This window comes from Acipenser ruthenus, chromosome 56 (genome assembly GCF_902713425.1).
Source record: "Acipenser ruthenus chromosome 56, fAciRut3.2 maternal haplotype, whole genome shotgun sequence".
NCBI classification, from domain to species: Eukaryota; Metazoa; Chordata; class Actinopteri; order Acipenseriformes; family Acipenseridae; genus Acipenser; species Acipenser ruthenus.
The window spans coordinates 3,657,026-3,670,844 of NC_081244.1; positions in this window are offsets into that span (position 1 = coordinate 3,657,026).

Sequence of the window (13,819 nt, forward strand, 5' to 3'; positions counted from 1 at the left end):
GATAAAGTGTCCAGAGGGGAAAGAAGAGTTCTACAGGTGCTGTCTGAAGAGGTGAGTCTTGAGGATGCGCCGGAAGATGGTCAGGGACTGGGCAGTCGTGACATCTGTAGGAAGGACATTCCACCACTGCGGGGGCGAGGGTGGAGAAGGAGCGGGCTCTGGAGGCAGGGGATAGTAGAGGAGGTAGAGCCAGTCTTCTAGTGCAGGAGGAGCGGAGAGGTCGAGAGGGGGTGTAGGGAGATATGAGGGTCTGGAGGTAGCTCGGTGCAGTCTGGTCAAGGCATCTGTAGGCTAGTACAAGAGTCTTTGAACTGGATGCGAGCGGTGATCGGGAGCCAGTGGAGTGAGCGGAGCAGTGGAGTTGCTTGGGATAAGCGAGGCAGAGAGAACACCAGGCGAGCAGCGGAGTTCTGGATGAGCTGGAATGGACGGGTGGCGGACGCAGGGAGGCCAGCCAGGAAGGAGTTGCAGTAGTCTAGGCGGGAGAGTACCAAGACCTGGACCAGGAGCTGAGTGGCGTAGTTTGTGAGGAAGGGTCGGATTCTTCGTATGTTGCTCAGGAAGAATCGGCAAGTGCGTGCCAGAGTGGAGATTTGCTGGGAATAAGAGAAGGACAGGTCCAGGGTGACTCTGAGGTTCTTAGCTGTAGAGGAGGAGGGAGAGAGTGTGGTAGATTCCAGAGGAATGGAGATAGAGAGATCAGATAAGGGGGAGGAGGAGGGAAAGAAAAGGAGGTCAGATTTAGAGAGGTTGAGTTTGAGGTGATGCGAGTGCATCCAGGAGGAGACAGACAGGTAGAGATAAGGGAGGGGGTGGGGGAGTCAGAGGTGGGGAAGGAGAGGAAAATTTCAGCATCATCAGCATAGAAATGGTATGAGAAAACATAGGATGTGATGAGGGGGCCCAGGGAGCGGGTTTATAGAGAGAACAGGAGAGGACCCAAGACTGACCCTTGGGGGACTCCTGTTGAGAGAGGGCGAGGTGTGGAGGTTGCTCCACGCCAGGTTACCTGGTAAGTCTGGTTGGAGAGGTAGGAGGAGAACCAGGCCAGAGCAGTGCCAGAGATTCCCAGGTCAGCGAGAGAGGATAGTAGAATAGAGTGATCGACAGTGTCAAAGGCAGCAGTGAGGTCGAGGAGAATTAGGACAGTGGAGAGAGAGGCAGCTCGGGCAGAGTTTAGTGAGTTGGTGACAGGCAGGAGGGCGGTTTCAGTGGAGTGAGCAGAGCGGAAGCCAGATTGGGGAGGGTCGAGCAGAGAGTGGTTGGACAGGAAAGCAGAGAGCAGGCAGTGTACAGCCCGCTCGAGGGTTTTTGAGAGGAAGGGTATGAGGGAGACAGAACAGTAGCTCTGGAGGGAGGTGGGGTTGAGCGTAGGTTTTTTGAGGTGGGGAGTGATAGAGGCTTGTTTGAAGGCAGAGGGAAAGAGACCAGAAAGAAGAGAGGTGTTGAGAAGGGAGGAGATGAAGGGAAGTAGAGCAGGAGCAGCAGCTTGAAAGAGGTGAGTGGGGAGGGGTTCCAGGGCACACGTGGTGGGTTTGTGACCCTGAAGGTGGAAAGTTCAGAGACTGAGAGGGGAGAGAAGGTGGAGAAGGAGGGTGAGTTAGTAGGGGATGCAGTGGGTGTAGGGGTTGGAGCGGGAGGGGGTGAGGGGAAGGGAGAGATGTTTGCGGATATCTGAGATTTTAGAAGAGAAGAGGCAAAGTCATCAGAGGAGGAGACGGGGAGAAGGTAGAGAATCGTTTACGTGGGTTGTTAGTGGAGGCTTGGATTACAGATTGGAAATAAGTACATTTAGTAGAGGAGAAGGAGGAGAGGAGTTTGGTTCTCTTCTATTTCTTTTCAGCAGATCGCAGTGTGGTTCTTGCTGAGTGGAGCGCAGAGGAAAGCCAGGGTTGGGGAGGGGAGGGGCGAGCAGGTTGGGAGGTGAGGGGACAGAGGGAGTCGAGGGAGGAGAAGAGGGTGGAGGTAGCAGAGTCTACAGAGAATTGGGAGAAGGAGTCGATAGGAGGGAGGTGAGAGAGAGCAGTGGAGGCAAGGATAGAGGGGGAGAGAGAGCGGAGGTTATGACGAGAGGTGACAGTGGGGGTAGGAGGAGCAGGGAGAGAGGGGAGAGACAAAGAAAAAGAGATTAAATAGCGATCAGAGAGTTCCAGGGGGGTGACAGAGAGGGTGGAGGGGCAGCAGACCCTGGAGAAGGTGAGGTCCAGTTGACTGCCAGCTTTGCGGGTAGGGGGGGATGGAGAGAGACAGAAGTCGAAGGAGCGAAGGAGAGGGAGGAATCCGGCAGAGTGGCTGGGGTTGGAGAGATGGATATTGAAGTCACCTAACAGGACAATTGTAGACAGAGAGGGGAGGGAGGAGAGTAGATAGTCGAGTTCATCGAGAAAGTGAGCAAGAGGTCCAGGGAGACGGTACAGTACAATTAGCAGGAGTTGACAGGGAGAGGTTAGTTGGACAGCATGAAATTCAAAGGTGTTAACAGAGAGTGAGGAGAGGTAGCTGGGGACAGAAAAGAGTAAGGAGGGAGAGAGGAGGAGACCAGTCCCACCTCCCTGTCCAGTGAGATGCGGGGTATGGGACAGGACGTAGAGAGAGGACAGGGCGGCAGGAGTTACAGTGTTATCAGGGGACAGCCAGGTTTCAGTGAGAGCAAGGAAATCGAGAGAGAGGTGAGAGGCAAAGGCAGAGATGAAATCAGCTTTGTTAGCAGAAGAGTGACAGTTCCAGAGTGCACCAGAGAGAGTGGGAGGGGGGAGGGCAGAAGGATGAGGTTAGAGGGGTTGGAGGAGCAGCAGCAGAGAGAGGGCAGAGGATGAGGACGAGGGCGAGAGGACAGAACAGGGTTGTGAGAGACATAGCAGGACAGGCGAGACAAATAGGCACAGCGGGAGTGGGAGTGGGTGGAGGGTACAGACCTGACTAGTAGATGGCACCTTCCAGAGTGCTGTTAGGTTTGGATCCATTCCAACAGCATCTCGGTGCAGGCCTCCCCTCGCTGGACTCCCACAGCTAGACTCCCGGCTCTTTTGTTGAGGCTCTTCGGTTGGCTGGCGTTTCGTGCCGGCACACAAATAGCCTGCCTGACTAATATAACAACTGGGTGGGAAAAAAAATTAAATTGTGTGGAAACCAATCAAATAGCAAATCAACCTCTATTTAATTTAACCACACTCACCTGGTACTAATCACGTGCTACCTCACCTAATTCAAACACCACCTTACAATGTTACTTAATGTAGTTAGTTTAAAATTACTTGAAGCAGAAACTTACCTATCTGCCTCAGACACTGGTATAACATGAGAAACCTCTAGCTGGGGCCATGTACTCAGTGGGGTGCCTCAGGGCTCCATGCTTTGATCCCTGCTGTTTGTAAAACTTTGCATTTGTTAACATTGAATATAATTTGCCACGTTTCTACCCAGTTCTGTAGTGGTATCAATCTTGTTGGGTTGCCTGGGTGGCTGTAAGTATCTTGGTCACTCCTCCAAGCTCTTTGTCTTTTGCAAATTTGACACGTTTGCTAGTTATCCCCCAATCTAAGTCAACCCACTCAAACTGGGACATTGCACTTGACGCAGGGCAGTATTTTGCATGAAATTAATTTTCATAAACCACACCATGTACATGGAAGTCTTGATTATGTTCATGGAAATCTTGATTATCAGGCAAATACTTTATCATTCGAGGAACTCTGCACTTTCCAGAACAAGGAAAATAACAATGAAGGTCTTTCAGTGTGTGCATGTATAGAAACAGGACTCTCGGAGTTTATTGCCTTTTGCTGGTAAAACTATTAGTTAGTTTATTCATATATATATATATATATGTATTTATTTCAAAAAATGCCTGTAAGCGCAGATAGTTTTGTGATAGATAGATGTCTGCTTTGAAAAGTATCACACACTGAATACGTAAGCAATAAGACCCGACACAGAGGTCATTACCAGCCATTGTACGACCGTTCGGTTAATGGCGCTATTATATACTTCAGTGTTACAGCACAATTAACTGTAATTGTTTTTGATTTTCACTGAATTTATTCAGGTCTTTCCTTTTTTATTTTTAACGTATACTTCCACATAAGCGCTCTGAAATAAGCGTTCTATAAATATAGTCCTACATAAAAACGATATTTTTAAAACTGTACACTTTTATTTGAACAAACAGAGAACAAAAGATTGTGAAAAAAGATGTATTATTATTATTATTATTATTATTATTATTATTATTATTATTATTATTATTATTATTATTATTATTATTAGTGTGCAGTTATTTAAAAATGCTTCTGTGAAAATAAACTGAGGACAAAGTTCAGTAGTTCGGAACAAACACCAATCACAAAATATTTATTGTGGAGAATGCAGAGTTTGCGATTTTACAGAGAAGTATGTTGTATATACACATTAATTTGGCATCAAACCTAATTTGGTTTGAGGGTTCGCTGCCTGGCTGACTGGACGAGGCTGAGACCCCCCAAAAGAACAAGCTGGTCTCAAAGCCGCGATTAGTATTGAATATAGCCCACTTGAAGGTTTGGTCAACCTTTAACAAATGATCATCAGCACGCAGGAGAGGAAAACAAAACCCATTTTTGGGAAATAAACCTCTGGGAATCCATGGCTGATTTGATTGCCCTTCCTCCAGGCAGGCTACTAACGCTTAAGAAAGTATGTTGATGGTGATAGGTAGGCAAGCAGGGGGAGAAAGAAATTCTAATCATTGAAGCTTTTTCAGGATTAGTGAAATTTGTGAGTTGCTGAGTGTAGAGCTGGGATGCCGAAAATGAGTTTGCAGAAAAACGGATGCTGGAAATTGAAATTTTGATGGAGGAAACTCTTCTAACTCTATTCTTAAGTGACATAATATAGGATGATACTACGGGCATTGAAAATGAAGGGAAGGGAATGTTGAATGTAATGGGAATTTTTAAATCCCCAAAAGTAATGCAGCTACAGGAACTGGATACATTTTGTACAATGATGAGGAGTGATCAGGCCATGTTGCAGAAAACCAGAATATGGATTGGTCCAGTGTACCCCAGTAGATCCTCTGGTTCCATTGTTGGAGACGGGCAGCGGCTTTGGCAGAGAAGGCTTTGTAGTATTCAAAGAAATGAGAACCTCGAACCTCGGGAACCTCTAACTGAGTAGTCTAAAATGATCGCCATACAATTATCCAACTCGCGCCAGCGGTCATATTGGCCGGGGAGGAAACTGCAGGGGCCTGCAGTGAGGGAGGGGGGGTTGGAGCGACCACTACAGTGGCTTGCTGGACACTCATAGTGGCCAGGGAGGTCACTGCAGGGGCCTGCTGGACGCCTGCAGTGAGGGAAGTGTAACCTAAAAGGTTACGTTTGGAGGACAACTGGGAAGGGCAGAAGGGTGAACGGAAAAGCCCTGTTGAAGCCCGCAGCTGGAAGAAAACCATTTGACAGAGAAGGGACTACTATGGGGGCCTGATGGACGCCCATAGTGGCCAGAGAGGTCAATGTAGGGGCCTGCTGGACGCCTGCAGTGACGAGGGAGTGTAACCAGAAAAGTTACAGTTGCATGGTGACAACAGTGGCGGGTGTCGAAACCACGGGATGGATCGCGGGAGCAGCTGCTCCTAACTGTAAAACACAGACTCTGGATACAAATGCTCAAAACTGCTGATGATCCGAAAGAAAAGCATTTCACAGAGAAAGGATCACTATGGAGGGCCAGCTGGACGCCCATAGTGGCCAGCGAGGTCACTGTAGGGGCCTGCTGGACGCCTGCAGTGAGGGGAGGTAACCGGAAAGGTTATAGTTGGAGCCAGAATGCTCAGGAACTGCTGATTGAGCCTTTGATTGACAGGGGCTGTGGTCCCGCCTTTGGAGTTTTCCAGATGTTGACGCGCTTTGACTAGGGGCGAGCTGTATAGCAACGATCTGTGCTGACGCCATAGCGCCTGCGACGGGAAGGATGCTGCAGAGTGGAGAGAAATAGAGTAAACAAATTCTCTAATAAAGTAAACAAATTCTCCTTATGTGCTGTAGATTTGAATGGGATGTTGTTGCAACAAAGATAATGCTGGAGCCGGGAGATCGTCCAGTCTCTGATGTCAGGAGTTGCTGAGGAACGAGTGGCCAGGTGGGAGCCACAGCAGACAGGAGAAGCAGACATCTGGGCAGAGAAGTTTGGAGTGGTAATACCGCCGACCGAATTTGTTGTGGAGTTGGCCCGGGAAGGGCTGTTTGAACTGGTTGAGTGGATCTCGACTCTGGGGAAACGGCAAACAGATCATCATCCACCGAAACGGAATAATCCAGACTGTTGACCATGATGCGAGCATTTACGATGATATTGAAACACAACTGAGAGGGAAGTGAAGAAGGTATTATTAGTGCTAACAATCTTAATTAGCTAATGTGTAAATTGAATGATTCAGTTTGGTGACGCGGAGGTTGGTGTCTGACCCTCCTCCCGAACTTTAATTATAAATTCCATCAATAATAATAATAATAATAATAATAATAATAATAATAATAATAATAATGAATTCCCTGGTAATTGATTTGAATATTTCCAGATATCGAGCAGCTATTAAAAATGCTTCCAGGAAAGTTGCCTTGTATTTGGACAACAGAAGCAGCGTGACCTTCGGAAGAGCTTGATGAAGGTGGCGAATGAAGGTGGAGTGTTCATATTTAAAACATTAGAAAACTTTCCTTTTGTCAGATCTGATCCAGTAATGGCTGGGCGATGTATGCTCTCATCCTTACACTGTCTCCTGAGTTGTTTTGTTGTCGAGTTAAAGACATTATTGTCAGATGCAAAATTGCAGTGTTGTATATTTATTTGATTACAGTACGGAGGTACCGGACTGTTGTTCCTCTTGACTTTTGACGGTTGCATAAAATTCTCTTCATTCCCTTTAACCAGTTTTGAAAAACATGAATTGCCCAAGCTGTTTGTTTTCTATTTTTTTTCAGTTCTTTCTATTTCAATTCAACCAAGTGGCTGTTGGGTAACACTCCCATGTCTTGCACTACTTGTAGTACTGATGGTAGGTTTTTCAGTTTGTCCGACAGAACTTCTCTCTCTATTAATTATAGCAACTGTAGAGGTGTTCGTATTTTCCAGGATGTTTTGATTTAGCCATTGCTTAAATTAGATCTTATTAAAAAGGTTGAAATTTACGTTGAACAACATGTTGTTAATATCTGATGGAGTGATCTTGTTTGATTTGTTTTTGTGATGCGGTAACAAAGAATCTAAGGGCATATATCAGGGATTATATCCCTCTAGCTCAACCGTATTTAGAATTCGTGGAATCTTTCCATTGAAGTATATTTACAGATAAATCAGTGAATAGCATGTAAATAGTTATATTTGTTCTATAATTGTTGTTGGTTCAGATTTGTTCACTTTCTTTTGTTTTTTATTTTTTGCAGTTCTCATAATAGTTATAAAATACATTAATTGTTTCTGGTTATTTTTTTTCACTTTCTTTCTTTGTTAGGGTGTCTTATGGATTTACAATATGTTTGGAACCTGAGTGATTGCTCTAAATTCACTTTAACTCAACAAAACAAATAATTTGGTGAATCTTTTGGCATTTTTTTCAACCCTTGCCTCATATAAATACTTATAAAATAGATAACATATTGTGTTTGGTTATTTTTATTCACTTGTTTTCTTGTTAGGGGTGTCTTATTGATTTACAATAAGTTTGGAACCTGTGTGATTGCTCTAATGTCAGTCTAACAGGTTTTTTTGCAATGTTCCCCTCATATAAATAGTAAAAAAAAAACATGTTTTTGGCTGAAAAAAACTGTATAATTTTCTTTCCTCAGAGTATCACTTTGATTATATAGTGCTTTGAAACCTGTTTTATGTCAATAAAGTCATTTTAATTCAATTTGAACAGCACATGGTCTAAAGTGTTATTTTATTCCCCAAAATTAAGACCTGACCAGTCTGACAGGGTCTAAATAATTAGACTGCAAAGGGTTAAAAAACAGATTTAAGTAACAGTATACACATAATAACACAAAAGCAGCAATTTTAAAATGAACTTTACAATAAAACCCAATAAGATATGAAAGCCATTTTATAAAAGTGTGTTTATAGTCTTGACTTAATCTGTAATGGTCCCAGCTTCCCTGACAAATGAAGGCAGAGCATTCCATAATTTAGGAGCGCTACAAGAAAAAGCCCTGCCTCCCATGTTGCTTTTGTTGACCTTAAAATAACCAGCAGCCCCGCATCCTGTGATCTCAGAGTGAGGTTTGGAAGATACAGGGTCAGTAACTCCTGCAAATAACTAGGTGCTAATCCATTCAGGGCCTTGTAAATTAACAGCAACATCTTAAAATTAATTCTATGCTGCACAGGTAGTGTAAAGAGGCCAAAACAGGGGTAATATGTTCACTTTTCCTGGTTTTAGTCAGAATTCTCGCGGCGGTATTCTCAAAAAGCCGCAAGTGGGATACCACATGCATTAATCTCAGCATCAGATACAGAAATAATTGGTCTAAGTTTGGCTATATTTCTCAAATGGTAAAAAGATAATTTAGTAACTTCCCTAATATGAGTCTCAAATGAGTGATCAGGATCAAAGATGACCCCCAAACTCTTAACTTCTAGTTTAAGTGTTGATAAGAGACTGCAAGGGTCGAGCTCATGTAATCCCATGTTTTCTTTTAGTTGGTTCTGTGAGCCCACGAGCATATCTTCTCTTTTATCTGAATTCAACATTAGAAAATTCTGTGACATCAAATGTTTGATGTGTGTACGGCAAAGCTAACAACACCCAGGCAGAAGAAATTCATGGCGTTAGGCACAAATATAGCTGGCTATCATCAGCATAGCAATGGAAGTTCATTCCGTTGTCACAGGAAATAAGTTAGCTGGGAAATAAGTTAGCATTTGCCTTTTTGAGCCTTTCTACACAGGTGTGAATTTTAGAACTTTAAAGCAAGGTTTTGTTTAAAAAGGTGACTTTTATCTTAATGTATATTTACGTTTAATTTTTATTATAAATACATTTTATCTTCAGGAAATTGCTAACTCTATTTTAGTTTTTTTTAACATAAATATTTTAAAAACATTATTTTGTCGGTATAATTCATGTCTATGCATAGTTAAAATCACTACTTGCCAAATTCCTTTCAAAAATGTTGTTCGTGTTCATATCATATACTGTGGCGTCAGCAAATAAGTGTTTAATAAATGTTTATGTAGGCTCACTTTAACAAAGTTGCATACCATACAGTAATACGTATGTCTATATACATTTCTAAATAACAAAGATATTTAAAAAATGCACTTTTATTAAAACAAAACAATATACACAATACATGTACACAAATCAAAATATACCAACAAAACAATATATACAATAAAAACAAAGGTGTGAGGGTGGGTATGGGAAGGGAAGGATATATTTACAGAAGGTGTGGTTTAATTCCATGCTGGAGGTTTTTAGGAATATATCATTACCAGTGTCATTCATATGGACACCATCCCCCCTAAAAAGCTCAACCTGATCATATTTAATTTTGGGGTGCCGAATTGAATCCCCCCCTAAACCCCTTACAAAATCCACAATTACATGGTTCACCCAGTTACATGCTCTGTTTATTTTTGGAGATGCCTTTACATCTTTCCAAAGATGTCGCTTGGTGATGCACGAGATAATAATTTTTGTATTTAGAAATAGCTCATGCAAATTTGTTAAATCATCTTTTCATTTTTAAACAGAGGTTTTAATTGAAATACCACACAGGTGCTCGGTTTTATTTTGTTTTACTCTTGTGAGTTGCACTGATTTGTTTTAGCCCGCAGAGGGCGCTGTTGTCCGTGGTCTGGCTACCATCTATGGTAGCCGGAACCTACGGGGAATACCATAGCAGAGTACTCAGAACAGTTCAGGTGCACTCGCAGGTGCTCAAAATAATGAAAAACGAAAAGGCAAAAAGAAACAGGGAAAATAAAACACAGTAATGAAAACTACAAAATAAATGTGCTGCACTTCGCAGCGTGATTTTCCCCAGTCGCCGCTACCCGAACGACCCGGGGCTCCGACCTACTCTATCGGGGTCTGCCCAAGGATTCCCCACTTTCTCTCTATGTCTTTAATTTCTTCTCTTTGAGTTTCTTTCTGGTCTTTTCTCCTGTCTGTCTGTGGTCTTGCCGAGCAGCGAGATCGCTTGCTCGTTGTTCAGGTCTAAAAGGGCAGATATGAGGAAACAGCAGAGTATTCATTTATAGGATCAGCAATCCCACTAAAACCCGCCTCCCAGCCACTCAGAGAGGGGGAAAGCGCACACACCCTCTTCCTCACCTGTCTGTGTCACCGCCATGACTGGCAGGCAGATCCCACGGGACTGCCGCCCCCCTTCCTGCAGCCTCGTGCATGCGTCAGACAGCCAGTCCAGATCTCTCCCTGTTACATGCATGTATTGTATTTGTTTCTCTTTCACTAATATTTGCAAATATATTGCAAGTACATGTATGAAGAAAACCTATAATATAAAGTATCCAGCGCTTAAATGTAATCTTTGTAAACTACGTAGCCTAAAATTAACTTATTATTAAATAATAATATGAAAAACATGTTATTAATATTACCAGTTTTTTTCGATTTTTACCATGTATAATGCAGCTTTTAATAAAGATCCTGACAACATTTTTAAGAGTAAAACAATTTACTAGACACATTGGAAAGATTGCAATAACAATCTGTTTTGAATTAAAGTTCACAGACAGAAAATGGCGCGGCTTAACCTTGCGTTTAAGTTCTAAGATTTGCACAAGCGTAGAAAGGCGCAAAAAGGCAAATGCTAAGTTATTTCCCAGCTAACTTATTTTCTGTGACACCGTGTCGTCGGATAATGTCACCGAACGGTAGCATACATAATGAAAACAACTAGGGAACCTAGAATGGAGCTCTGAGGCACACCACAGACAACTTCCGATAATGCCGATTTTACCTCCCCAATAGTGACAAGCTGAAACCTATCAGAAAGATAAGATTTGAACCAGGATCGGACAAGGCCAGACAGTCCTACTGTGCTTTCAAGACAATTCAGTAGGATGGAATGGTCTACAGTATCAAAGGCAGCACTTACTGTAGACCATTCCATTCTAATGAATTGTCTCAAAAGCACAGTAGGACTGTTTAACAGATCTAAAAGAATTAAAACTGATGGAAAGCCTGAGTCAGAGCTTATCAGCAGATCATTCACAACTCTGATAAGGGCTGTATCGGTGCTATTTGCAGCACGAAAACCGGACTGAAACTTCTCAAATATACCATTAAGAGTTAGACATGTTTTATAATTAAATTTCAAAAACTCTCTCTAGAACCTTATCTAAGAATGGTAGGTTGGAGATTGGCCTATAGTTTTTGCAGACTTTAGGGTCCAAATTTTATTTCTTAAGCATAGGCTTTACCACAGCTACCTTAAGTGCTGAGGGAACTATACCTGAGGAAAGTGAACCATTTATATATATATTTTTAATGTGTGTATTAATAACACCAAGAACATATTTAATCGTTTTATTGTAGGAATAGGATAAAGAGAGCATGTAGTAGCTCTCATATGTTGAACTAGCTCTGTCAGTTCCTGTAAGGTAATTAACCAAAAAGACCCCATAGCAGACTTAATAGGTGTAGTTGGTGAAATTGTGCTGGAGTCCTTTTTAATAGAAGGGGTCTGTGGAATCTGATTTCTGATGTGCAGTATTTTATTTTTAAAGAAATATAAGAAGTCATTAATGAGAGAGTAGTCAATGTCAAGGGTAGGACTATTAGGGGAAGGATTCATTTCTCTAGGGTAGCAAAAAGGAATGTAGGATTATTTTTATTTCAATTAAATTAGAATAATATGATGATCTAGCCAACACCAGAGCCTTCCTATATTTAACCAGGTGGTCCTTCCATGCGATGTAATGAACATGCAGTTCAGATTCCCGCCATTTCTGTTGTATTTTACGACCCTCATATTTCATCGTATGAGTTGTATCATTGAACTACAGTGAGCTTTTTTTAAAAGACACTCTCAGAGTTTTGATTGGCGCTACAGTATCTAAGATACCAGTCAAGGTGGTGTTGTAGGTATTAACCAGCTCATCTACTGATGAGGACTCAGAGAGTGGTAATGAGCTCAATAAATCAGAAAGCTTAGCAGCAGTTGCAGAATTAATCACCCGGGATTTAAGTGTATGGTCCACAGTCTTTGTAGTTCATACAGTACACTGACACGCAAACACACCTAATTGTAATCTGTGCAGATCTGAACTATACCACTGCACTGCACACTTCCATTATGTGTGTGTCTGCATGTAAACCATCCCATCCACCCCAACACTCATGCCAATCTCTCTCTCTCTCTGTCACATGCACACAGTTTTTCTCAAATGAAATGGACAGATTGATTGAATATAAGCATTTATTAAGCAAATGAAATCATACTACAGTAAGTACAACAGTGTAGTGCTTTCGATTTGGAAGCTAAAGTGTGGTTCAGAAGAGAGAAGGCAGGTTTGCTGCTGAAAGCTGAAGCTGGACTATTTTTTGTAGAAGTGCCGCAGTCATTATTCTTCACTGCTGCAGAAAACAAAAAAAGTATTAAACATTATATATATATTAAGATATTCAAGTGTGAGGGCATCTGCTAAGAAATAAATAATAATAAAAAGTAAATTAAAAAAAATCCTCCTTACCTTTCTCGACCCCCAGTACTGACTGGCTTTCTATTTATCAGGCACAACTGAAAAAAACCCACAATAAATAAAATTTAGAATTTTATAAAGTAGAACCACACGAGAAATGTTCTTCTTTTTAAGGGAGGTGGAAAGAGCATTTTGCTCTATATTTTGAGCCATTTTCTCAATTGCGGAACACAAGTGGACCTGACAGTTTCTATTACTGTTTAAATCAGCTGTTCAACAGGTAATCAATGGATTTATCAAGACTGCAATGACAATCTGTAGTCTTAGAAGCAAAGTACAGTCAAAATACTGGAGATAGAGCTGGAGGCTGCTGAAGCAGTGTCTTAGTGTAGCTGCTACTATTCAGTTTTTTACCAAAGTAAACTTTGTTTTCTTTTGCTGAAATCTTTATGGCTAGATAGTAACTCCCTGATAGGAAGGTTAGACAACTCTAGATCATTAAATTGGTCCCCAGTGAGAGAGGGAGGCAACAGCCATTTGCAGTCAAGGAGTGACAAGTGGTGGAGTTAGTAAACTCTAGTGTTGTATGGGGTGGGTCACCAATCCACTGTGTTAATGCTAAATTATTAGGAAACTTGCTCAATACAGTGATATGTATATCAGACAGGCTTTGTTAATATCCAACAATATTTCTACACCATTCAGGTACTGATCAGAAACTACAAACCCTCTTTTTTGTGATAATTTTTGTTTCAGTATAGAGTTCAGGCATGCCCCTATCACCCACTTATATATCTATGATCAGGCACAAATCTGTGCAAATGATTAAGTAAGGATAGATACAGAATAAAAACAAAACATACCTGCGTTAATGACATGTTTTGCTGTCAGAAAATAAAAAGAATGCATTAGGTCACAAACAAGTTCTGAATTGCTTTGCATGAGAGACACCAAGATGTTTAGTGGGGGCGGGGGGCAGGGGGTAAGGGCAGGGGGGCGAGTAGGGGGTCTGGTACAGTGAAATACATATACGGCAGTCATTTTGCATTCATATGCATACAGTGCTAGTGTACCACTGGATCCGAAACTTGAGTTTGCAAGTTTTTAAAAGTGCTGCTAGTAATAGAATGGAAAGACAACTCACCACCGTGGCCAACGACTGTTGCTGTGT